Source organism: Nannospalax galili, unplaced genomic scaffold (assembly GCF_000622305.1).
Source record: "Nannospalax galili isolate Female #2095 unplaced genomic scaffold, S.galili_v1.0 scaffold2271, whole genome shotgun sequence".
Taxonomy (NCBI): domain Eukaryota; kingdom Metazoa; phylum Chordata; class Mammalia; order Rodentia; family Spalacidae; genus Nannospalax; species Nannospalax galili.
In genome coordinates this window covers 552,963-578,547 of record NW_008329329.1, presented here as the reverse complement: position 1 = coordinate 578,547, position 25,585 = coordinate 552,963, and the positions used below count along the sequence as shown (strand labels likewise).

At 46.7% G+C, this 25,585-nt stretch overlaps 1 protein-coding gene across 1 annotated transcript in view; it reads left to right on the top strand.

The window, feature by feature from the left end:
• The first annotated feature begins 1,270 nt into the window (after positions 1-1,270).
• Positions 1,271-25,585, top strand: part of Agpat4 (1-acylglycerol-3-phosphate O-acyltransferase 4) — a 126,792-nt gene continuing 102,477 nt past the window's right edge. The window contains exon 1 of the mRNA XM_008836720.3: positions 1,271-1,418. The gene's annotated coding sequence lies outside the window, so the exon portion shown is untranslated. The remainder of the gene's footprint in view (positions 1,419-25,585) is intronic.

Sequence of the window (25,585 nt, the reverse complement as noted above, 5' to 3'; positions counted from 1 at the left end):
AAAAAAAAAAAAAAAAAAGAAAGAAAGAAAGAAAGAAACCTGAGAAGTTATTAAAGAGAATTCCTTGAGTGGGAGGGGTCTTGAGACGATCTTGCTATGTAGCCCTGGGCTCACCTGAGACTCTCAGTCCCATCAGCCTCCTGAGTGCTGGGATTTACAGAGAACTCAGCGATTGCTATTGCCCTGGCTGCAGGAAATTTTTTATTAACATCTTTTCTAGTCATTACTAGGTGATCAACAAGGATACTGAAATAAGCCATCACCACGGCTCGGAACCTTTCTCATGTCTTAAAGTCTTCTTTCCCCAGCCCCATCCTGCTTTGGACATTTCCCATTTCAGGTCATCTCCAGAGGACACATTCCAAACCCTGTTTCTTGATTTATGAGTGCTTTCTGCCACCCCCATCACAACCAAAGACCTCTTCGCCCCCTCTCTCTGTTTGGGGTGTGTGGGGAAGTCTACTGCAATATTGTGAGCTCATTCAAGGAGCCTTGTGCAAATATTTAAATGTCTGCTCCCAAGGCGGCAACAGCGAGCTGTAGAAGCGCGCACACCTTAAAACACTCTGAGATGGGTCAGGAGGAATCAGGAGACCCGTACTTTGGGCACGGACCTCTTCTGAAGTTTCACGGCTCTGCTAGGTTAAAAAAGGTCTTCCAGCTAACACCTGGGTGCAAATGCCGCGTGCGCGTACGAGTGCGCCCCGGCGGCAGTAGCCAGCCCTGGGGCTGGGCTTTGCAGGGAGAGGACGCGTGCACCCGGGCTCCTGGCACCCCAGGGCGCCCCATCTAGGGGTGGGGAGCGCTGGGCGTGACTGACTGCTGCAGGGGCTTCCGGGCTGGCCAAGTGGAGGGAACGCAACCCCCTTCCAGGCGCAGCGGCCTGGAGAGGTGAGGGGGACCTCAGGGAGCGCGGGTTCCAGCCACATGCAGCGCCAGTTTGATGAATGAAACAGGAGGCGGCCGAGGACCGTTTCCAGGTCCGGGCGCGCAGGGCGGGAGGCTGAGGTTGCTGAGCCTCCTCCGCGCAGGGATGCAACAGGGTTCGGGAGAGGGCGAGCGCTTTGTGGGGGATGCTGGCGACCTCCGAGCCACGTCCCCTCCGACTCCAGCGCGAGGCCCGAGCGGGGCACTTCCTCACACTAACTGGAAGGGGAAGAGGATGACTCATGTTACACTGGTCCGAGCCTCCCTCGCTTTAAAAGGAAGTGACATGGGTGGGTAGAGACGTCAGCTGAGGACCACTTTTTTTTTTTTCCTACCCGAAGGGCCCACCCCTTTGGGTGGAGTCTCGCTTTTTCTTTCCAGTGTTGGCTGACTTACAGCTTCTGTAAAGTAGAGGCAATTTCTGAACCCCAGCCGGCTGCCTTGCAGTTTCTGGCTCGTGAGCGCAGATGCCCGGGGCTGCAAGGAAGGAGGTAGGTACTGTTCGTGCCATTCCCAGCCACCTTCCTCTGGGGTGTGGCCCGAGGTTCGGATTTCCCTCCCTAGCCGGATTCCCTCTGCTCCCCCGGGCTTCGCTGGGACTTCTGGAAGGGGTAGGCTCGGAGCAGCTGGGAGGCTGGTGGGGAAGTGAAGGATGTAGGGGGTGTGCAGGGGCTCCGCCGACTGCCGAGGACCACCGCTTTGTGCCAGACTGCGAGGTGCCTTTCCGGGCTCTGCGAGCACCCTTCCTCGGGTGGGAGCATTTTCTTGGCCATCGGGAAGCTGGAGAGAATGTTCCTGTTACATACATCTCTCTTTTGTTCATGCAACATGTTCTTCCGTCTCTGGCGTATCTATGGCAACCAGAAAAAATACTCGACCAAAATACAGCTTCGATCTAAATTGATTTATTTGTATTTCCTTCTTGGGCTTGGTCTGGCTGGGCCTCGCTGGAACCTGGCATGGCTCAGTGGCTACCCCCTCCTCGTTTTCATTTTGGTTTTTCCCTATCACAGGAGGGCTGGGGGGAGGGGAGTTGTCAAGGAAACGGGCATTTGTAATCACCTCTTTATTTACTTAATTTTAAGCCTCTGGATTCTCCCATCAGATGTAGGGATTTTAAAAAGGAGTACTTTGATGTTTACGGCGTTCTTCAGTGTTTTGGGTATTTTTAGAAAGCCTAAACATTTCTCAAGATGTGATATTGACTCGGAGCAAGAGAAGAGGGGAGGCACCACTTAACTCTTTCCCGGAGGAGGAGGCCTTGAAATAAAGTTTTGAAAAATGCCTGAGAATTCACATTGGTAAATATGTCGTCAGTTGCCCTGGCTTGCCCACATGTCTGAGCATGCTGAAGATGAGTCTTGGCTCTACTCTGAACTCCATTTAGCCCCCAATCAAAGTTCAATCAGTGTAATAAATGCTAAGGACGGACCCTGGGGGGGCGGTGCACAGGCTCATTCTTATGCTGTGCTTTTACCTGGATCACCCGAGTCTCACCCTGTGAGGTCTATACACTCAGTCTTCCCAAACCTGGCAAAGATCAGCTCCTCTCAGTATCCTTCAGCATCCTCAGCTAGGGAGAAAAGTTATCTCAAAAGAAGGGATGTGTGTGTGTGTGTGCACATGCATGGGCTTCTGTATGTAGGGAGGTGGGAGGTGGGTAGAGACAGTAAGGCCAAAAAAATAGGAATCCCAAATTAAAGTTATAGTATCCTCTTTTTCTCCATGGGGAGAAAAAGAACAGATCTTCAGAAGAAAACACAAGACAAAGGAAATTACTATCTATTGGTAACAAGCACAGGTAAATAGATCCAGAACAGCCTCAACAGGCCCATTAGCAGGTGTGGCTTAGCTGGTTTTTAGTGCATCTAAGGAAATGCCTGATAATGGACTTTGCTCTTTCAATGTGCACCCCCAACACCAGAATTATCTCTTTAAGGTAGATCAGTACGGATTCCTGAGATTATCTGTAGTAAGATTTGCAAAAGCCTCAGGAAACTTTCAGGGTATTAAAACCAAAACCATTACCTAGAAGCCTAGTCCCCTGGCCTTTGGAACCTGGAAGGATGGGTGGTTTCTACAAGGTTGCTTTCCTTATCTCTGCCTTAGAGTCTTAGAAGCTGACTAGTGCCAGATGTCCATAAGCATTTCAGATAGAAAGTTATCTGGGAAGGGCCCTAAATAGCACTGCACAATCTAGAGGGGCTGTTGCTCAGTGGCAGAACACTTGCCTAACATTTCAGCACCCCACCCCCCAAAACAGACAAATAAGCAAACAAATCTAACTAGACAAAAAAGGGGTTAAAGACTAGTGAACTACGCACAGAACATAGACATATTATTCAAAGGAATATGACGAGTTAGATGTGGTGGTGCATACCTTTAATCCCAGCACAGGGGCAGAGGCAGGAGAAAGCACAGTCCCAAATAAGCAAGTAGACAAAACCACTCTCAGGTACCCAGATAGAGTAACGTGATTGACCTGGGGAAGGCCGAGGGAGCTGTGGGTGTGAAAGCCGAGACCCCTAGGGTGACTCCCAGACGGGGAGGACATTTCCAGGAAAGCAAGAGGTGTGATCTGTGTCCTCAAGTCCAAATCCATCTAAGGAGAGGGTGAGCTCACATCTGTGAGCAAGATGCACCTGCCTGAGGCCACCTGGAAGGCAGGCCTGCTGTGCTTAAGTCTCCAGAAGTGGAGGCAAGTGTGTGTTGGGGTGGGGGTGGGTGTGCTAGAGAGAGCTAGAGATGGGTAGTGTGGAACAGACTATGGGTCAAGGTTCAAATTCCATGCAGTAAGAAGTCAGTTTTTAGTGCAGAAATAAAGTAGATGTGCTTGGGGACTAAAAATAGAGGTAACTTTAAGGACATTTTTTTTTCTTTTTAACAATCAGGACAAGAAAGGCTATTATGAAAGACTGAATGAAAGGTAGACTCCATCCTGATCTAATAGATTTTTTAGCTGATTCCCAAACAGTGAAGGTCAGACTTTAATTAGACTTGAAGCAAGTGCAAAATTTGAGGAGAGGAAATCCCAAGTTCACCAGAATAAAATGCTGTTAATTGTTTTCTTTTCTATGTGTGTATATATGTGTGGTGTTTGCATGTGTACATGTGTGCAGGTGTATGTGACTGCATGCACACACACACAGCCATAGGAAGATGTCTGGTGCCCTCTTTTATTACCCACCCAGAGCTCACCATTTTCCAGCTAGGCTGGCAGTCAACAAGCCCCAGAGAGAGATCCTTCTGTCCTGTCCCATCTAGTGTCCTTCCCCCTGAACTCAGGTCCATGTGGCTTTTACATGCGTGCAGGAGATTCAGATCTTCAGGCCTCCACAGCAAGCACTCTTACTCACCTGAGCCATCTTCCCACCCATACAAAGCCATCTTAATCATTCCATTGTCTTAAATCATGCTTGTTCCAAAGAACATTTGGTGAACGCAGGGCATTTTGTGGTGCCTGGTTGTTTATGAGGAAAGGTCTGATAGCCATGGAAAGAGGGCCATTCCATCTTTGAGTGACTCTTGATTTAGAGAAACATACAGGGCCAAGGCCGGCTTCGTAATCCTCTAATATTAGGAGAACTTGGGCGAGTCCAATTCAGAGTCAATTTGGAAAGCGAGCACTGGACTGGTAAATTTGGTTTCCTTTGAGTGCTGGGGAGGGCCAGTACTCTGCCAGGGCAATGGGAAGAGACAGCTCCCAGCACAGATCCTTGTAACAAAACTGCTGTATCTACCGTGTGTCAGGTGCTGTGGACACAATAAAGTTTAAGCAGGTACAGTTTACAAGCATCTAGTGAGGTTTAAAGAGATGCTCAGTGACCAGCTGCTCTCCATTCTGCTTCTAATGACAAACTAAGAGGAAATGCCATAAATAAGTGATGTACATTAATAAGCGATCATAGAACAACCTATCTAACCTGCTTTTTTTCCCCCAGGATGCATTCTTGTGCCATAAACTTTTCCACCTGTTTTGCTTTTCTTGTGGGGGGGTACTTTTTGAGTCAGGATTCCCTGTAGCCCAGACTGGCCAGGAACTCACCATGTAGACTCAGGCTTCCCCTGAATGCAACAGAGATCTGCCTGCCTCTGCCTCCTGAGTGCTGGGATTAAAGGCCTGTGCCACCATGCCCGGCCGGCCCGTTTTGCTTTTATTTTTATTTATGCTAGAGCTTCCCTAGCCACTAAGGCATGTTAGTTTCCCTGCACTTATGTGTGAACTTTTGTCATCTGTTGTCCGTCAGCCCATCCATTCATTCATTTATCAAACAGCATTGCAAATCATGCACCAGTATACTTTGTCAGTATGTAATGCAGGTGAAACCAGTTCTTCCCTAAAGAGCTAGCAGGCGGACTGTGTGGAAATCACCCTCACTCCAAGAGGTATTGATAGAGACATGTATTAGCTGATGATCCTGCATGCTGTTTAGAAGAAAAGTTTTATATATAGATTGTACTGGGCAGGGAAGGGGACGTGGTTAGCTGTTGACTGTTGTCCCTTTTACAGTTTTCTTGTGTTTTCCATACTGGTTGAGCATGAAGCTGGGAAACACCTGTTAACTAACAAAATGGAAGGAAGGTACAGTTTTGAGTGCTGGATTCGTAGGGAAATAGAAGACTTGCAGGTACTCTTTTTGAAAAACCAAGCTCAGTGAGATAGTATTAACCTTGCCTTTGAGACTCATCCACTTCTTGGGGACTGTGGCTCTTCTCAGATGACCCAGAGTATAGTAGTTCTTAAAAAGGCAAGCCACTTGCATCAAAATTCTATGGCCCTTGGTTTATTCAATCTCCTCATGTTCTTTGGAGCTTATTTTCCATAGCACGATGCACGTCTGTCTTGTTCCAACAGAAACAAGAGGCCTGGACCCCTCACGGACGTCAGCTAGTCATTTAGAAATAGCAGCTCACTTCAGGACTGACGGAACATCCAGTGCCCTATGCACGAACTCTGTGTTTCCTGGTGTCAGGAAGTTTTTCTCAGTAAACTTGCCCTGCCCTACATTATTTCTGCCCTTCTAGCTTGGGAATTATATGGACAAAGTTCATCAGGAAATCCACCCTGCTTTGCTTGGCTGACCTTGGAAGAAACATTTAACAAGTCCTTGTCCTTTGTTATTTTAATCTCCAACGAGATTAGCTTCTGTCTTCAGCCAGAAGCTGCCCTTAGTGGCTGCCGGGGTGGATCTTCTCTCCTTGTGTGTCTTTGGACATTTCTTAGTGGTGAAATGACTTTGGGCTTCATGGTGCTTTGAGGCTGACATTAAAAGTCTTGCAGAAGTTTCCTCCTTCAGGCTGGGGGATGACAGGTCACTTGCAGAGATGCCGATGGAACTGCCCAACCTGCTAGAATGCCAGAGGCTCACTTTTGCTGAGGGTTTCTTGTGCGTCAGTCACAATTTTACCAATTTGTTTTGTGTTCATAAAAAATTAGCATGTAGAAACTATTGTCACTTTCCATTTTACAAATAAAGAAAAGATTGTCAAGATTAAGGGACTCATCTAGGATGGTAATAAGCAAAGATGAGATTTGAACTCAGACCCTTGCTTCCCAGAGCCCTGGCTCTGAACCACTATGTCTCCTATCTTGCTGTGATGACATTCTTAGTCTGAGGTAGTCCCTAGCAGAATCTAGTCAATATGCAGGCCTTTATTTTTTTAAGATAAGGTCTCATGTACCCCAGGCTAGCCTCAAACTTACTGTGTAGCCAAAATGATCCTGAATTTCTGATCTTCCTGACTCTACATTTCCAAATGCTGGGATTCCATTAGATTCCACTCTGATATGCAGTGCTATGTCCACCTGTCTATACAGTGCTGGAGATAGATGCTAGAACTTTGTGCATGCTGGGAAAGTGCTTAGCCAACTGAGCTACATCCCCAGCCACAGAGAAAAACCCGTTTTTAAATGAACAACGCTCTGTGATCTGTATCTCCCCCTTACGTGCCTTTCATACTCATTTCTAAGACTGCAGAAAGACCACAAGACAGAGAAACATCTTACAAGTTGGAGGAGCAGTGTGTGTAAGACAAGATACAGTGATTTTCAGGGAACATCATAATTTATGTGAGGTGGGGGGGCAGGAAGAAAGGGACCCATAATAAAATATCTGATTGACACTCTAGAGCATATAATAAAGTTCTCAAGACCTACGTTTACCCGAGGATCAGACTTACAGACTTACTGTAACGAAGGACCCTGGCTGCTTCTCTCTAGTCCTCCAGGTCACAGACGGATGGAGTCCCGGCTTCCCACCTTGCGTGTGTTTTTGTCACGCAGTTTAAAGACAGATTCCCATCTGAGAAGATGCTGCCAGGGGTCAACTTTGCAATGAGAACAGGGGAAATGAATTGACCCAGGAGTGTGATCTGCTTTGCTTCCCTTTGCGCTGGGCTCCCTGTGAGCAGTCAATTCCCTGTGGGCAGAGGTTGACCGAGGCTGATGAAATTTTAAAGAACCAAGCACAGCTTTCCAGGATGCGGGTAGCCATCAGCGCACAGTCAGTGCAGCCGTCTAAACTTGGGTCCTGGATCTCAGTTGTAAGTCACCCTGGCTCATTTCTTCTTGTTTCTGTGATAAAATACCTGATGAAAACAACTTGAAGAAGCAAGGTTCATCTGGGCTCACGGTTCAAGGGAAAGCTACAGGAGCAGGAGGAATCTGGTCCCATGGCGTCCACACTCAGGAAGCAGACAAAGGGGAATGGCAGGGCTCAGCTCATTCTCCTTTTTAGTCACTCCAGGACACCAGCCCATGATATGGTGCTGGCAGCATGTAAGATGGAGCATCACACCTCCGTTAACCCCATCTACAAATTCCATCCTAGATATGTCCAGAAATTTGTCTCTAGGGTGACTCTAGATCTGCTCAAGCTGACAAACGAAACCATCACAGCTTGTAGCAACCCTGACGAGGCTCTCTCCTTCCCTGACATTCTCTGCCCATCCTTTTTGAAACAATTGCAGATGCACAATTACACTACATGACAACCGTTTCTACATAGCACTATCTTAATTACTGCACTAGGTTCTTATGGAGAGTGTGGGGTTCCCACTGGAACCATATCTAGTACAGAGTAGAGAAACAGACACTGAACAGGTGTCCTTGTCTGGAGATGGGTACAGGGCCATCAGATGTGCCTACCTCTGGGCTCTTCCACAGAGGAGGGCAGGGCTATTCAGTCTCATCACTGTTGACTTTGGGGGCCAAATGACTCTTGTTTATAGGGTTGTCCTATGAAGGATAGGCTAGTGACAGCATCCCTGGCCTTTGCCATCAGGAGTAAGTCTTTCTATTCCTGGTTATGACAGCCCAGAACATTCAAGACATTGCCAGATATCTCCTAAAGGGTCAAATCCCCCAGAGTTTAGAACCATTTTGTTAGAGAATCCCACCTGTAACTCAGAAATCTACTGGTTTGTTCCCTGCCTCAAAGGAAACCTGTCTTTCAGGACTAACTTGCAAAACTCAAGCCCACACAGATTTTGCTCAACCAAAGTGACAATTCTCTAATTTAAATTCCTAGATACTTTACACGAGAATTGAAAGATAACAGGCTAAATGAAAACCACGTAGTCTACAATGCCATAGTCTACGATGCCGTATTGAAATAGTTTCTGCCTTCTATCCTGGAAAGCATGCCTGTAACATAAGGCTGTGTAACCAGGGCTGCTGGCCGAGCAGCTGGGACCTAGATGGACAGAGATGGCTCTGCCCACAGCCTAGAACTGTGCCAGTAGACCCTGCAAAGGTCAGTGGAGCCCACCTCCTTCAGGTAGAATAATTAACATGCTAGCGAGCTGGGGGAGCCGCATTGCAAACCTCTGCTTCTATCTGAGTTTGTTTCTTGCTTTCTTGATTTATATATTTGTATGAGTGTTTCACTTTCATGTATGTTAAGTGCACCATGTATATGCCTGATCACCATGGAGGCCAGAAGAGGGTGTCATATCTCCTGGAATTGGAATTATAGACAGGTGTTAGCTGCCATGTGAGTGCTGGGAACAGAACCCAGGTCCTCTGCAAGAGTAAACAGTGCTCTTAACCGCTGAGCCATCTCTGCAGCCCCTTATGGTTCCTCGAATGTGCCAAGAAGCTGCAAAGTCCTGTTCCAGTGCCCACCCCAACCACAAGCCTTCTCCTCCCATTCTATCCCTGTGCTTCCCACACAAGGGCCCCCTTGACTGCCTTCCAAGGCCAGCCAGGCCCTCAGCTTCCAATCACTGGGAGACACTGGGGCTCTAATCACCAGACATGGAAGATACAGGCTTCATGCCTTCTACCTCCCCCTCTTCCCTTTCTTTCCAGTTTGAAGATCAATGAGATTAGGGCAAGTCTTTCGTTCCATCTTTCCATGCCATCCAATCCTCTTACAGCATTTCTGGTCAAATCCTTGTGCTTGGGCTGTTTTGCCCACCACTGGGGGTCTAAGAAGGAACCAGGCTTGTGGGTGCCTTGGAGGAGGGAACTTAGCCTACATAGATCTTTCTAGCACTGAGATGAGGAGCATTGTGGAGTTCCAAAAGAGGGTCCCTCTTGTCCAACTCTGACAAATGTGGTGTCTAGGGGTTCTTCCTAGAGAAGCACCCCTCTCCAGGTCTGGACATCTTTCCTAGTCTGCTTTTCCTGGACAAAGGTAAGCTGTCTTAGTTCCTTTTCTGTTAAAGGGAAAATGATTTATTTTGGTTCACAGTTCAAAGTACAACCCACTGCTTTGTAAGTCGAGGCAGGAGGGGCTCGAAGCAGCTGGTCACATGACCTCAGCAGGCGGGAGGAGAGCAGTGAACACTGTTTAGTTTCCTTTCTCCAATAGCACTGTCAGGGATCCCAGCCAGGGAATGGCCCCACCCTCAGTGGGCGGGTCTTCCTACCTCAATACTGCAAGCAAGATAACCCCCGATAGGCCCACAGGTGATTCTAGATTCCATCAAGTTATAGGGAACACTAGCCATCACAGCACTGAGTTCAAAAATGACACAGAAATGTAGCTGGGCGGTGGAGGGACCTGGATGACACTGAGCCTAGTGTTCTTCTGTGGCCTAGGAAGCAGCACGTGGGCTGATGCAGTGGGAAGCAGAGGGACCCCAGCAAGGCTCCTGGCTCATCCAGGAGACGGAGGTCAAGGTCTTTGCCAGATCTGTTGAGGAGGGATGGAGAGGAGGGAGCAGGTCTGAGAATCCAGCAGGGTTTGACAACTGGTTATAGGGAGGGCCTCTTCGACACTCTGGTATAGAAAACACAGAAGAAAAAGAAAGCATTTCTGTGCTGTTCTTTTCAGACTGTCACTTGTGCTCTGTAATGCCACCTAGTCACTCTATTAAGCCATGTCCCTCAGTCAGCTCTCGCTGGGTGTTGAACATTTCATATAGTGTGTGTCAGCGCGCCCTTTCTCCAGCTGTGCAGGCTATGAATCTTTTTCTCTGATCTGCCTTGATGCTGATGCCCAGAATGATTAGCTCAACTATAACTAGAGTCTAAGAATACCCAAGTGCACTGATTTTGCTCTGTAAAGAATTATAAAACAGCCAGGCATGGTGGCACACGCCTTTAATCCAGCACTTGAGAGGCAGAAATAGGCCTTGATCTCTGTGACTTCGAGGCCAACTTGGTCTACCTAGTGAGTTCCAGGACAGCTGGGCTACAGGGAGACCCTGTCTCAGAAAGACCAAAATAATAAAACAATCTCACACACTTGTATTGCATAGCCCTGCCTTTCCCAAAATCTATGTAGATTTTCTTTTGCTCTGATAAAAGATTTCTCTTAGCTTCAAAATGTTTAGAGATTCTCCCCTTCCCCCATTTCACCCCACAGACTCATCAGGAAGATGTAAAAAGTCACTCAGACTAAATTATATGATGAAAGTTTTGTGATGTCATTAAAACCCTCATTCATCCTCCATCTGTTGAGGATTAACAGGACTAAGGTTTTAGTGAAGTTGGGAGAAGACAGTAGAAGGTTTGGAAATGTGCCCGGTTTGATTTATATTAGTTCCAATTCTTGCTGCATCAAGCCCTCCCTCCCTCTCTCTTCCTCAGTGGCTGGACTGTGGTCTCTGGTCCTCAACAACTTCCATCTTGTTTCATCTCCCAGAGAAGGTGCTCCTCCTTTAGCCGTATCCCAGAAATGCTGAGCCAGTTTCTAGCTGAGCTGCTGTTTCCTGACATGGTGCAATAGTGTTTGTCATTGAGCTTCCACCTGCCAGTCAACAATGCCACCGACACGGCCGTCAGGGATGTGTGTTAGTGAGAGCCTGAGGATGCTGCCTGCCTCTCTGGACTCTCTGGGAGCATCGTAGATGTGGAGCCTTTTAGGGACTATGAGGAGCATCCTAGCATAGAGGGATGTAGGGCTGGCACGTGTCTGGGTTTGGCCACACACATAGCTATCAACTTGCTGGCCATGAGGTTTTGAACTCTCTACCCAGGAGCTGCTTCCTGGTATGTGTGCTGTCTTGGCTCATCTGACGTCCCTGTGAGTGTTGCCTTTGTTTTCTGTGTGGTCAGCAAGATTTCTGAGGTCAATGCAAACTTTGTAACCAGGACCATCTGTGCTGTGAAGAACTGACTTGGTCCTCTATCTCAGTGCTCCTGAAAGCCTCACGGGAAAGACTTTAAAGATGTTAAAATAGCCAAGTGAGACTGCAGTCCCAGCACTCTGGAGGCAAAGGCAGGAGGAGCAGAAGTTCAAGGCCATATTCAACTACATAGAGAATTTGAGGCCAGCTTGGCCTACATGAGATTCTGACTCAAAAAGCCAAGGTCAGAGCCAGTGGGAAGGCTGAGCGGGTAAAGCTACCCGCTGCCAAGACTGATGACCTGAATTCCATCCTGGGACCCATGTGACGGAGGGAGAGAACAACTCCCGCAGGTTTTCTTCTAATCCTCCACAGGCATTCTGTGGCATGCCCACATCCACACACCTACACACATCCAGAGTGTACAGCTTAGCTTTGGTCAGCTTGACACAAACGAGAGTCACCTGGGAAGAGGAAACCTCAATTGAGGGTTTCTCCATCAGACTGGCCTGTGACCAGGTCTGTGAGGTGTTTTGTTAATTGCTAACTGATGTAGGAGGGCCTAGCTCACTGTGGGTGGTTATCATCCCTGGGCAGGTGGGTCTGGACTGTATAAGAAAGGTAACTAGCGAGTCGGTAAGCAGCGTTCCTCCCTGGTCCATGCTTCAGTTTCTGCCTCCAGGTTCCTGCCTTGAGCACTTTCCCCTATGATGGGCTATAAGCTGTAAGCCAAATAAATCCTTTCCACCCCCATGTTGCTTTTGGTGTTTCATCAAAGCCACAGAAAGCAAACTAGGACAGAGAAGGGATAAATAAATGTAAAATAAAGGGACAGCAGCAACAAAAACAAAGCAAGGGTGAGAGTTTTATTTTTTTTTAATCTTTTTGAGACAGGGTCTCCCTGTGGCCCCAGCTGGCCTGGAACTCACTATGTAGACCAGGCTGGCCTCGATCTCACAGAGAACCTCCTGCCTCTGCCTTCCAAGTGCTGGGGTCAAAGGGAACTTGAGTAGACGCAGAGACATCCTAACAAAGGGGAGGGGGTGGAGGGTGGGCAGACACACATTTGGCAAATCCACAGTGCGGTGAAGGGAGAGGAACAGGCAGGTGGAACAGGGTGTATGGTGGTTCAGAAGCATGGAGGTGAATGCTCCTCATGAAATGACAGAAGCTAGAGGGCTTTCCTGACCTCCCCGCCACCTGCCACCCTGTCCTTCTCATCTCCACTTTTCTTCTCAACACACACTGCATGCTCCATTCTGGGAGAAAGGCAGTTAGTCATCGACCTTTAAATTTCAGTTTCTTGCCATTCTTTCCTATAGTTTTAGCAAGCTCTGGGGGTGGGGTGGGGTGGGGTCAGTGTGCCTACTTCCCAGTAAGGGGCTTCTAGAAGCGTTTGTTGGAGGAACAAAGGGCATCCTCTGAGGAGAGTTTAAGGAGTGAGTGTTCCCCCATCCCAGCCACTCAGCTGAAGGCCCATTGCATCCCAGCCCCAAGCTATGCTACAGGATCAAATGGTGCTTTGGGTGGGGTGGGGTAAGGGCTCCTGCTTTTTCCTGTTAAAGTGGTTGCAGATCAATCACCTCTAATGCTTATAGTACCCAAGGATTGCAGATCCCTTCACAGAGTGCTCCCAAACAGGTAGATGGTGGAGGCAGGAACCAGGGGGCATCCAGTCACTCTCATGGACCCAGCCCTGGGGTGGAGTTCACATGTGTGTTCAGTTGAGCTAGCTGCAGACATTTCAAGAGTCCCCATTCAGATGATGCCCGTGAGCTTTCTGATATTAAATGTCTTCCTGGGTTGGACAGAGTGCAGGAATTACTCCGTCAATTAAGGTCAGGGTGGCTTCACGGGGGTACTGGCTGTTCTTGCCCTTTGGACAAGACTCTACATCCCCAATCTCAAAGTTCCTCAGGTTTTAGAAAAGAATCCCAACCCCTCATTGACCAGGTCACAGAAATGGGCAAGCCTGCACTGACTGTAGCTTCCTAGGATTTCCTTCGTGCAGTTATTGTGGGGTACCCACATGCCTCTCCAAACTCTGAGCAGCCTTGTGGAGAATGGCTCTGAGGCAGCTGGCTAACTAGGAACTATTTGTGGTATGGTTGCTTTTGGAGACAAGGATTCCCTATGTAGCTCAGGCTGGCCTTGAACTCACTATGCACTAGACTGTATTTTAAGGAACAGAATAAACTTAGGTTCCATCTTGAAGCACCGTTCTCGATCTTTGAGATGTCATGGAGATTGACTGGGGACAGGCACAGTTCCAAACGTTGCATCTTTATTCTGGCATGAGGCTTGGACTCAAACCTGGCACTAGGGACAGTCAGGCCATGCAACACCTTCTCAGTATGGAAAGGATAAGCCTGTACCATTAAACCTTGAGGCACTGAACGCTGTAGCCAGTAGCACTGTGTGCTTTCTGCTTGGAGAGTCTGCCGATGCTGTTTGCAGAAATTTGTTTTCAGACGGGAAAGGATGGAACAAGCTGAAGGTGAAGTCCTGCCATCTTGGGTCATTTTCTGTTCCGGCCAAGATAAATTGCTTTTAAAGGAACAGGAAGCATTTATGGTTTTCCTCTGAAGCCACCCGTTCTCAGTCTTTGGGATGTCATGGAGAGATTGGCAAAGTATCATGAAACTGGAAGTGAGCACAATGTTCTGATCTCAAAAGCTGGGGAGCAGGAAGGCCAGGACCTTTGTTAATTCTGGTGTGCTGGACCCCGGGCCAGTGCTGCACACACTGAAGCAAGTCCCCAGCTAACCTCACTTATGTCCCTGGGACTGCCATTGCTGAGTCTGGCACATTGACAACACAAGGGTGTTATTCTTGTCAGAATTTCACAGACCACACTGCACCCTAACGTCTGATGGAGGTGGACGGGGTCTGGGAATCCAGGTGGGTTGATGGCAAGGCTTCTATTTAGTCCACTGAAAAACTTTCTTTCTGGCCTCTTTGCTCTTCGTCTCTGTGAAGAGAATGAATTGAATGTCTCATATTCAAAGATTTTTCTTGACATCAGAATTTCATCTGTTCAAAAAATTTTCTTCCTTCCACTGATTCATTTAATTAAAAAGCAACTTCTTCTACATTTGTTTTATTTTATTGTGTATGTGTGTGTCACAGTGCACATGCGGAGGTCAGTGGGCAACCTGTGGGAGGTGGGTCTCTCCTTCCACTATGTTTTCTGGAGATTGAACTCAGGTTGTCAGGATTGGCAGCAAGCATTTTACCCTCTGAGACATCTTAATGTGCTTCATTTGAAAGTTTTTAAGCTTTATTGAGATGAAATTTTTTTGCACCATAAAATCTATGCATAGTGAAAGTTGAGAGATGCATTAATCTATGAGTGTAACAGTGAGTCATTAGGAGTCAGTTTCATACTATAAATATTGAGTAGAAATATTAGGTTTTCTCCTATGTCCTGTGACCTGTCTAGCCTCAGGTTCATAGGCCTGATATTAATGTCAGTTATGGGGCTCTATCCTATGAAGCGGACCTTAAATCCAATTATAATTATAAAGTGGTTGGTTACTCCCATGACATTTGTACCACTGTTGCCCCAGTGGGCACATCTTGCCAGGTCACTTGTCGAAGTTCACAGGATTCACAGCTGGGTAAGGCTGATGATTATTTTTTCCTTCCAGCAGCATGCACAGCACCTCTCAGCACTGTGAAAGCTAGCCAGTAGAGATGAGAGTCTGAAGTCAGCCCCGGCTTGTTTGTTTTATAGCTCATGTGTGTAGTGTCTTCAGCAATAGGATCTTACTGTGAGATTCTGGTGGGCATTCAAGAGCAGGGGCAATGGCTAGTATTGTTTGAGGGTCTATGGGACCCTTGATCAACAGTTTCTTTTTAAATATATTTTTTATTATTTTTGTTTCATGTGATTGAGTATATCACCTGCATATGTAAGTGCACCCATGTCATGCAGTGCCTGTGGAGGTCAGAAGAGGGTGTTGGATCCCCTGGTGCTGCAGTTATAGATGGTTGTTAGCCACCATGTGGGTGCTGGGAACCAAAGTAAAAGCAGCCACTCCATCTCTCCAGCCCCTTTAGCCAATGGTTTCAAAAGAGGGAGTCCATTTCTGACACTGGGGTTTTATTTTTGTTAGCCTATGGTGTCTAGTAAAGGCAATGTCCACCTGTTTTTTTGTTTTATTAAAAAATAATTTATTGAGAATTTCATACACGCATATAAGGTGTTCTGAACAAATCCATGCCCACTCCCTCCCCTCCAATTCCTTCCATGTCTCCCCATCACTTTTTTCTGATAATTTCATGTACTCTTTCTTCTTTTATTATTTTTTTCATTTTTAAATTTTTTAAATTATTTTTTGGGGGGGTGCTTTTGGCTACTCTAACACTCCCCTCTCTGAAGAGGTAACCCTAAAGGGTTTTAAGGATTAGATACAAGCTCCCAAATACTTTTGACATTTTTGGCCTTCGAAACTGAGTATGTTGCTAACAGGACCAAGGACATTGTGAGTTTTAGCCAAGAAACTGGCTACTTTTCTTTAGGGTCTTTTTACCTTAGCTGCCTAGCGAATTCCTACCTCTTATTCTTATCACACCATCCTCTGACGAGGTTACCCAACTTGCAGATAGGGAATCAGGAGCTTCTTCAGGCTGAACAGGGAATGTCCGCCTGTTTTAAGGTAATGCTTTTAATCTCTTATTATAACACATGCATACACTCTAAGAAGCTTCTGTAGTGGTAGGTTTTCATGTGGCTTTTTCTTTCTTTTTTTGGTCTTTTTTGAGACAGGGTCTCCCTGTAGCCCCAGCTGGTCTGGGGCTATGCCTGGCCCAATATGACTTTTTTTTTTTTTTTTTTAAAGCCTTCAATGTTAATTATCTCTCCCCATACTCCCTCCTCTGCCCATCCAGCCACTCCCCACCCCTTTTAGCCCTGCCTACTTTATTATTTCCCTTTCCCACCTTTATATCACTGTCTTCTACTTCCCTTCCTAGGAAGCCGCCCCACACCCAACCCCCTCCACCTCCATGACCATCTATTAGTTTCCTGACTTCTCTGGATTTTCAAATTGAAAGCTGCATACCTAACATTTCAAAGCTAGCATTCGGCTGTGAGAGCGAACATGAGATGTTTGTCTTTCTGAATCTGTTTTTTCTTGGTGTGAGATAGGGTCTTGCTGTAGCCCCAGCTGGGCTAGAAGTTGCTGTGTAGATCAGGTTGGGCTCAGTCTCACAGAGATCTGCCTGCTTCTGCCTCCCAAGTGCTTCCACATGGATTTTTGAGACAGGGTCTTTCAGTGAAACTGGAGCTCACACATTTCTCTGCAAGCTCTGGGGCTTGTGTTTCCAGAGCTTCTCTGCTGCCAGGATTTGCTTTCTTAGAAATGTAGTTCGGAGAGTGAGCTGCCGCCAGAACACACCCATGTTCAGCACTAAGCCCAGTTCTGTTCTTATGCTGGTCATCTGGCATTGATCTTTAATCCATTAGCATGGGGTTTAGGGCCGAAACTTAAGGAGGAAGTCCCAAGCCCTCTTAGCAAACCTCTGGATTTGCTAAATTATGCCGCTGAGAAGGGCCCTGAGGTTCTGAAAGAATCATTTTCCCCACAGTGTTCCAACCCTTAGTTATGTTTACAGTGAGCAGAAGAGTCTCAGGCACACAGTAAGTTCTCCGTAAATGTTAGTTGAATGAATCACATATGGGCACATGCTTATCCCTTTAACCGTTTGTACTATTTCTAGTCTGTCTTTTTATTTTGTGCTCTAAACAGTTTTGTGAGTTAGGTTGAGTGACAGAAGAGAAAAACCCAAGGCTCTGGGAAGTTAGGGGACAGAAAAGGTTAATGGCTAAAGGCAGAACAAATCAAGTCAGTCAAGTTCCTGAGCTTCTATTCCTTAGCTGTAAAGTGGGCAGGCATATTAATAAATTACAAAGCTTTTGTAATATCAAATTATATATAGTACTTAAGACTAGAGAGCTGGCACAGCTGTGAAAGGCTAAGGCTGATGGCCAAAACGCATTGTAACATTTTGAGCTCTTCTTAATTAGATATATTAACTAAGTGGTAAGTAATCTTGGAAAAGTAATCGGGAAGAAGCACAGAGAAATATAAAGAAGAAAACGAATATTTCCCCAGATCTCACTCACAGGAAGCAGCCAACAGGACTGTTGCTTTTTGGTAAAGTCAGAGGTGTGTGGGTCAGAATGACGTGGCAATTCCAGGCTCAGTGCCAGGCCGAATATTCATTACTGTATTGTCCATTGCAGTGAAAATAAACAAAAGGTCCCTCAGTCTGGGAAGAGATTAAATTTGATGTAATCTTTCAAAAGAATATTCTACCACCACCAAATGCCTGAAATGGTCAGGGAAGGTGGCTCAGTGCCTAAAACACCATGTCCTGTGCAATCAGATCCCCAGCACCTATATAAGTGCCAGGTTGTGTGGCAGCTGGCCTGTAATTCCAGGCTCAGAAGGAGGAGACAGGGTCCCCAGAGCAAGCTGGCTATCGGTGACCTCAGGGTTTGACTGAAAGTTCCTGCCTCAACGAATAAGGCAGAAAAGCAATCGAGGATGATTGTCATTACTAACATCAGCCTCAGGCCTCCAGGTGTGCACTAGTACATGTGCACCCACACACACGTGTTCTCACATGCAAAATATGTATACACACAAGAAAATGGAAGAAGAAAACATGCAAATGACTGGAACTAATGTGTAAACATTTGAAGACAATGTTAACAGTTCAAAAACTAGGTTGGAATGAATGTTTGCCCATTTTCTTCAGGCTGACAAGTCAGGGCAGAAAGAAGACCGTTCGATGCTTAGATACTGTGAGAAGTACCACCTTTCCATGCTTAGACACGGTGAGAAGTACCACCTTTCCATGCTTAGACACGGTGAGAAGTGCCACCTTTCCATGATTAGACGCGGTGAGAAGTGCCACCTTTCCATGCTTAAACACGATGAGAAGTACCACCTTTCCATGCTTAGACACGGTGAGAAGTGCCACCTTTCCATGCTTAGACGCTGTGAGAAGTACCACCTTTCCATGCTTAGACGCTGTGAGAAGTGCCACCTTTCCATGCTTAGACACAGTGAGAAATGCCACCTTTCCATGCTTAGACACGGTGAGAAGTACCACCTTTCCATGCTTAGACGCTGTGAGAAGTGCCACCTTTCCATGCTTAGACGCTGTGCGAAGTACCACCTTTCCATGCTTAGACGCTGTGCGAAGTACCACCTTTCCATGCTTAGACGCTGTGCGAAGTGCCACCTTTCCATGCTTAGACGCTGTGCGAAGTGCCACCTTTCCATGCTTAGACGCTGTGAGAAGTGCCACCTTTCCATGCTTAGACGCTGTGCGAAGTACCACCTTTCCATGCTTAGACGCTGTGCGAAGTACCACCTTTCCATGCTTAGACGCTGTGCGAAGTACCACCTTTCCATGCTTAGACGCTGTGCGAAGTACCACCTTTCCATGCTTAGACGCTGTGCGAAGTACCACCTTTCCATGCTTAGACGCTGTGCGAAGTACCACCTTTCCATGCTTAGACGCTGTGCGAAGTACCACCTTTCCATGCTTAGACGCTGTGCGAAGTACCACCTTTCCATGCTTAGACGCTGTGCGAAGTACCACCTTTCCATGCTTAGACGCTGTGCGAAGTACCACCTTTCCATGCTTAGACGCTGTGCGAAGTACCACCTTTCCATGCTTAGACGCTGTGCGAAGTACCACCTTTCCATGCTTAGACGCTGTGCGAAGTACCACCTTTCCATGCTTAGACGCTGTGCGAAGTACCACCTTTCCATGCTTAGACGCTGTGCGAAGTACCACCTTTCCATGCTTAGACGCTGTGCGAAGTACCACCTTTCCATGCTTAGACGCTGTGCGAAGTACCACCTTTCCATGCTTAGACGCTGTGAGAAGTGCCACCTTTCCATGCTTAGACGCTGTGAGAAGTGCCACCTTTCCATGCTTAGACACGGTGAGAAGTGCCACCTTTCCATGCTTAGACACAGTGAGAAGTGCCACCTTTCCATGATTAGACGCTGTGAGAAATACCACAGCCTTTATTCTGTAACAGCAAACCACCAAAAAGCCCAAAATAAAAGTTAAGAAACTGGAAGAAAAAGAAAGGGCCACTTTAAATGGGATCAGCACAATGTTACTTAACAAAGAGCTCACGTAGCTCAAAGAGATAAACGAGCAGTAGACAGAGCAGAAGTCATAGGACAAACAGTAGTTTAACAGATTCAAAAAAGATTGTAGTTCAGACTGGAGGGGTGGCTCAATAGTTAAGAGCACTGACTGCTCTTGCAGAGGACCTGGGTTTGGTTCTCAGCACCCACATGGCAGCTAACAACTGTTCATAACTCCAGTTCCAGGGGATCCAATACCCTCTTCTGGCCTCCATGGGCATTACACACACGGTGCACTTACATACATGCAGACAAAACACTCGTACATATTTTTAATATTTTGTTTACTTATTTATTATTTATTTGTTTATTTATTTATTCATTCATTTATTTATTTATTTATTTATTTATTTATTTTTGAGACAGGGTCTCCCTGTAGCCCCAGCTGACCTGGAACTCACTATGTAGACCAGGCTGGTCCCGAACTCACAGAGATCCGCCTGCCTCTGTCTCCTTAGTGCTGGGATTAAAGGCATGCACTACCATGCCCAGCTGTATCATCAGTTTTAATCCAGGCCCAGGGAGGACAAGGTTTTCTTCTAAAATTTTTTTTTATTTTTTTATTTTCTATTTTTTTATTTTTTTTGATCTTTTTGAGACAGGGTCTCCCTGTAGCCCCAGCTGACCTGGAACTCACTATGTAGACCAGGTTGGTCCTGAACTCACAGAGATCCGCCTGCCTCTGCCTCCCATGTGCACCACTATGTTCACCTAATTTTTAAAAATAAAACTAAAATAAATTGTGTCTTGTTTTAAAATTACTTTTTGTTTTGTTCTTTGAGGCAAGGTCTCCATATGCAGGCCAGGCTGGCCTTGAATTCTGGAGCTTCGTGTCTGGTGCTGGGATAAGCCACCATGACTCACTAAAGTTACAATTTTTGAATTTTAAGATATAAAGAGAGTTTATTTTTTGTTATTCAGTGAACCAAGGTCCTTTGCAAGAATAGTCAGTACCACTGAGCCATCTTTCCAGCCCCTTACTCTTTTTGAGACAGGATCTCACTACATAGCGTTGGCTGACCTAGAACTCACTATATAGCTCAAACTGGTCTTGAGCTCCCAGAGGTCCTCCTGAATGAGGGAATTAAAGGTGTGCGCCACCATGCATGGCTGATTTTTTAAAATTACATTTATTTATTTTGTTTGTGTACACACATGCCACAGTGCATGTGTGCAGGTTAGAGGAAAACTTTCAGTAATGTGTTCTTCCTGCTATGTGGTCCAAGGGATAAAACTCAGGTCACCAGCCTTGGTGACAGGTGCTTTTACCTGTTAAGCCATTTTGCCAGCCCAAAGCAATGAATATTGTTTGATTTGATTTTACTAGGTTTTGTTTTTTTTAAGTTAACGTATTGAAAAATGGGTTTCTTTTTTTAAATTTTATTTATTATTTTTATTTTATGTGTATGCGTGTATTGCCTGCATATAGGTAAGTGCACCCATGTCGTGCAATGCCCGCAGAGGTCAGAAGAGGATGTTGGATCCCCTGGAACTGGAGTTACGGATGGTTCTTAGCTGCCATGTGGGTGCTGGGATTCGAACCCGGGTCTCCTGCAAGAACAGTCAGCGTTCTTAACCACTGAGCCATCTCTCCAGCCACAGAAAAATGGGTTTCATCAGGATTTTTTTGTTTTGTTTTGTTTTTTTTTTGAGACAGGGTCTCCCTGTAGTCCCAGCTGTCCTGGAACTCACTATGTAGACCAGGCTGGCCTTGAACTCACAGAGATCCTCCTGCCTCTGCCTCTGGGATTAAAGGTGTGCGCCACCATACCCAGCCCTATCAGGATGGTTTATACACCTGTATCAATGAGGTACTAACTTAACGAATACAAAGCTCACATATAGGCAACCTAATGAATGAATAACCTTATCTGTGGACAAGTGAATGATGTGTAATTAAGGAACCCGTTGGGTTTTAGTTAGACGTTGATAAGAGCCTCACCACTTCCTGTAGATACCAAGTATGCTGCAAAGACAAGGGAGGGGCCCATTTTGAGCTTCCTCATCGCTGGTGGCATTAGCAAAGCTTTTCAAGGAACAGCTAGTCCGAAGCGACCGGAAAACATGGTCCAACCTGAGTACTCTGATATGCTGATGGCTGTGTCTCAGAGCTGTCTAGAAACGAGAATACTATAAGTCAACCTATTTTGGGCACTTACAGCCAACAGTTCTGTCTCCAATAAATGATTCATGTCAGAGAAGCCTCTAAGTGCATGTGTTTTCTAGTAAGTATCTCTTTGCGTCCAATTGTGCTTGATTCTAGTTGGGGAAACTGCCTGGGTTCATCTTTCTTTGAAATCAAAGGCGGGGGAGAAGACTTAGAAGAAGGTAGCCATATTGATTTCTGATTGTCCCCATAATCCTTGCCAGGAAATAAAGATTGGAACTGGCAGGGTACCCAAGAATTCAGGGATCAAGGTTACCTCACAAAGACGGTTGAGGAGAGAAAGGAGCCTAGTTACTGGTGTCTTAGATGCAGAAGGAAAAGAAAGGTTTATTTTCCCCAAACTGGCTTTTCTGAGCAGAGCCTTCCTGATCCATCCACCGTAGATCAACTTCTGTGGTCACTACAGAGCCAGAGCAGTGCTTCCCCTGGACTCTGCTCCTGGGTACCTATCACCCCAAGTGTGCATGTGCATTCACTTTTGTGAACTCCAGGACATAGGTGCAGGGTGTGCATGTGGACAACTGGCCCCACTTCCCATTTTCTGAGCCATGAAACAGGCTGTTAACAGAGGTTCCGCAATCTGCCTTGAACCCTTCCCATCTAAAGGAAATCTATCATCATGGAGAGCCAGGAAGCAGGGAGGTCAGTATTTCCTGCTAACAGGTGAGGAAGCTGAGGTTTCTATAAGCCAAGTGGTAGGTACAGATGGTCAAGAACCAAACTCAGATTCTCCAACTCTATTTATTGATTCCCTCCTCTCTGCACTTATTTTAAATTTTATTTACCTATTTTTAAGTGTATGAGTGTTTTGCCTGCATGTCTGTAAATGCACCCACATATGCAGTGCCCAGAGAAGCTAGAAGGCATCAGATCTCCTGGAACTGGAGTTACAGATGGATGTTAGCCACCATGTGGGTGCTGGAGACTGAGCTTGGGTCCTCTGCACGACTCTTGCCCTCTGAGCCATCTCCCCAGCCTTGTATTCGTACTTGCTTACCCCTCCTCAACAGAGCCCAGTTTCTAGCTCCCAGCTAGCCCATGGTAGTATAAAAACTCTTTCTGTAATGCTTCCTACCATATTTGCATGATGCTTCCTGGTTTGTTGAGTCAGTGTGGGTTTGCTATCATCTCTAAACTGAGGTTCCTGTCACTTCAGCTTATCTCTGACCCAGGAGTGGCTGGCCATCTCTGTTGTTCCCAGGTATGCCCTGTGGTCACAGAGAATGTCTTATCCTGTATCACATGGCAGTGATTGGTCCTGATGGAGCAGCCAGCCCAGACAGACGAGGCCAGCACAGGTGGTGGGAATGGACAGTCTTACCAGCTTTATGAGAGACACAGTGCCAGACACAGAGGTTTCGCCACCTCTGTTTGATGTCTGAGATTCTCTCCCACAGTACCTGGCCTGTCCACTGTAGAGCAGGAGAATGTGGCCGTGTCTAGCCATGCTGGGATCCACTTAAAGGTCATGGAGAACTGAATGGTTGAACTCCCCCGTGAGTGTTGAAAATACTGGATGAGAAAATGACTTCAAGGAAATTCCAATGAAGTTTTGAATTTTGCCCTAAGTCTGAATTTTTATTTTTTATTTTTTTTGGTCTTTTTGAAACAGGATGTCCCTGTTGCCCCAGCTGCCCTGGCACTTGCTATGTAGACCAGGCTGGCCTCGAACTCTAGAGATCCACCTGCCTCTGCCTCCTGAGTCCTGGGACTAAAGGCCTGCACCACCACACCCGGCTCTAAATCTGAATTTTTAAAGCTTTTAATTATGTATGTTTTATTTTGAAATATTGAGGATCATTGCCGGGCGTGGTGGCACACTCCTGTAGTCCCAGCACTTGGGAGGCAGAAGCAGGTGGATCTCTCTGAGTTCAAGGCCAGCCTGGTCTACATAGCGAGTTCCAGGACAGCTGGGGCTACAGGGAGACCCTGCTTCAAAAAGACCAAAAAAAAAAGAGAAATATTAAGCATCATTGCATGTGTGTGTGTGTGTGCATGCGTGCACACTCATCTGTGCATGAATACAGACTTACATGTACTAAGGCATATGTGTGGAGGTCAGAGGACAGCCTCAGATGTCACTCCTCACCTCTTCCTTGTTTGACTCAGGTCTGTTTGTTGTAGCCCGTGTGCTAACAGGAGCTTCCAGGGAGTCTCCTGGCTGTGCCTCCCAGCTCATCATAGCCCTGGGACTACAGATGTGCACTGACACACCCAACCCTGCATCCATTCTGGGGAGCCATCTCAGGTCCTCACATTGCACTGCAAGTGCTTTACTTACCAAGCCATCTGCCCAGCCCCAGGGTCAGATTTCATATGATGGAAAATCTTTTTTTTTTTTTTTTTTTTTTTTTTGGCTTTTTTTGAGACTGGGTCTCCCAGTAGCCTCAACTGGTCTGGAACTCACTATGGTGACCTGGCTAGTCTCAATTTTACAGAGATCCGCTTGCTTCTGCCTCCGGAGTGCCGGGATTAAAGGCATGAGCCACCATGCCTGACTTGAAAACTTTGTTGGATGCTGTGTTTGCTGGAGATCTAAGAACTAGTCTGTCTGCACTGGAAAGCCAGCCAGCCGCATGTCACCCTGACATCTTGCTGCTGTGGGAGGCAAACTCACCTTCACCTTCCTGTTCTTCACGGGCCTGTGACTGACCAACTGAGCCTCTAGGATGCAGCAGTCATCATACTGACCAACGTCACAACAAACTGAGCCCAACATTTGTCCTGGTATAGTCTCCTGTGTTTGATTCCTAGAAACAGTCTCATGCGAAGCAGAGATGAGCAGCCGTTTATCCATTTGGAAGATGAGTTATCCTTATTTCTTTTCTGTTTCTGGTTTCATGGTATTGGAGCTTGTTAATTTTTTTCTCCAAACTTTCACTGACTGAACATATTTTAAAATATACTTTCCAAGCTGGGGAGACGGCCTCATGGAAAAACTGTCTGAGGCACAAGTGTGAGGGCCTGAGTTCAGGTCCCCACACCCATGTGAAAGCTGGGCATGACAGCACGTGCCATAACTCCAGCCCTGGGAGAGTGGAGACAGGAGATCCAGGGCTCACTGATCAGCCAGTCGAGCTGATCTGGGAGCTTTCTCTTCAATGTGAGGCCCTATCTCAAAAGTGAAACAGAACCATAGATGTGACATCTGACATGAATCTCTGGTCTCCACCGGCACCTGCACACATGTGCACATAGAAATGTGTTTATCAAATGTGTGTTTTATACTTTCCGCTGAACATCTTTTGGAAAAAATATTTTATGTCTGAGTGTATTGCCTGCATGTATGCAAGTGCACCTGTGTCATGCAATGCCTGTGGAGGTTAGAAGAGGGCGTCAGATCCCCTGGAGCAGGAGTTACAGACCATTGTTAGCAGCCATGTGCGTGCTGGGAATCGAACCCAGGTTCTCAGCAAGAGCAGCCAGTGCTCCTAACTGCTGAACCATCTCTCCAGCCCCTTCACCAAACATCTTCTAAAACAGCTATTGGGAACAGACTATAAACATTGCTGTTAGCACCCACAAGCCCTCCATGGAATAGAGCAAGGTTGGGGTTGGAGCCCTCTGCTAGAAGGAGGACTTGTCTGGGGTGCTCCAGGACTGAGTCGCAGGGGCAGTAGCATAACAACCCACTGTCACCCTGAGCTTCAGAAATGGAAGCCGTGGTGGAAATCTGTAGTGGTCCTGTGGAGGCTGAAGGGAGTTTATGACATTACGTACCCAGGACCTCTTGTCTTACAGGGAGAGTGACAGTAGTTAAAAGCCTGGGGCCTAGTCCAAGCTGGGTCTT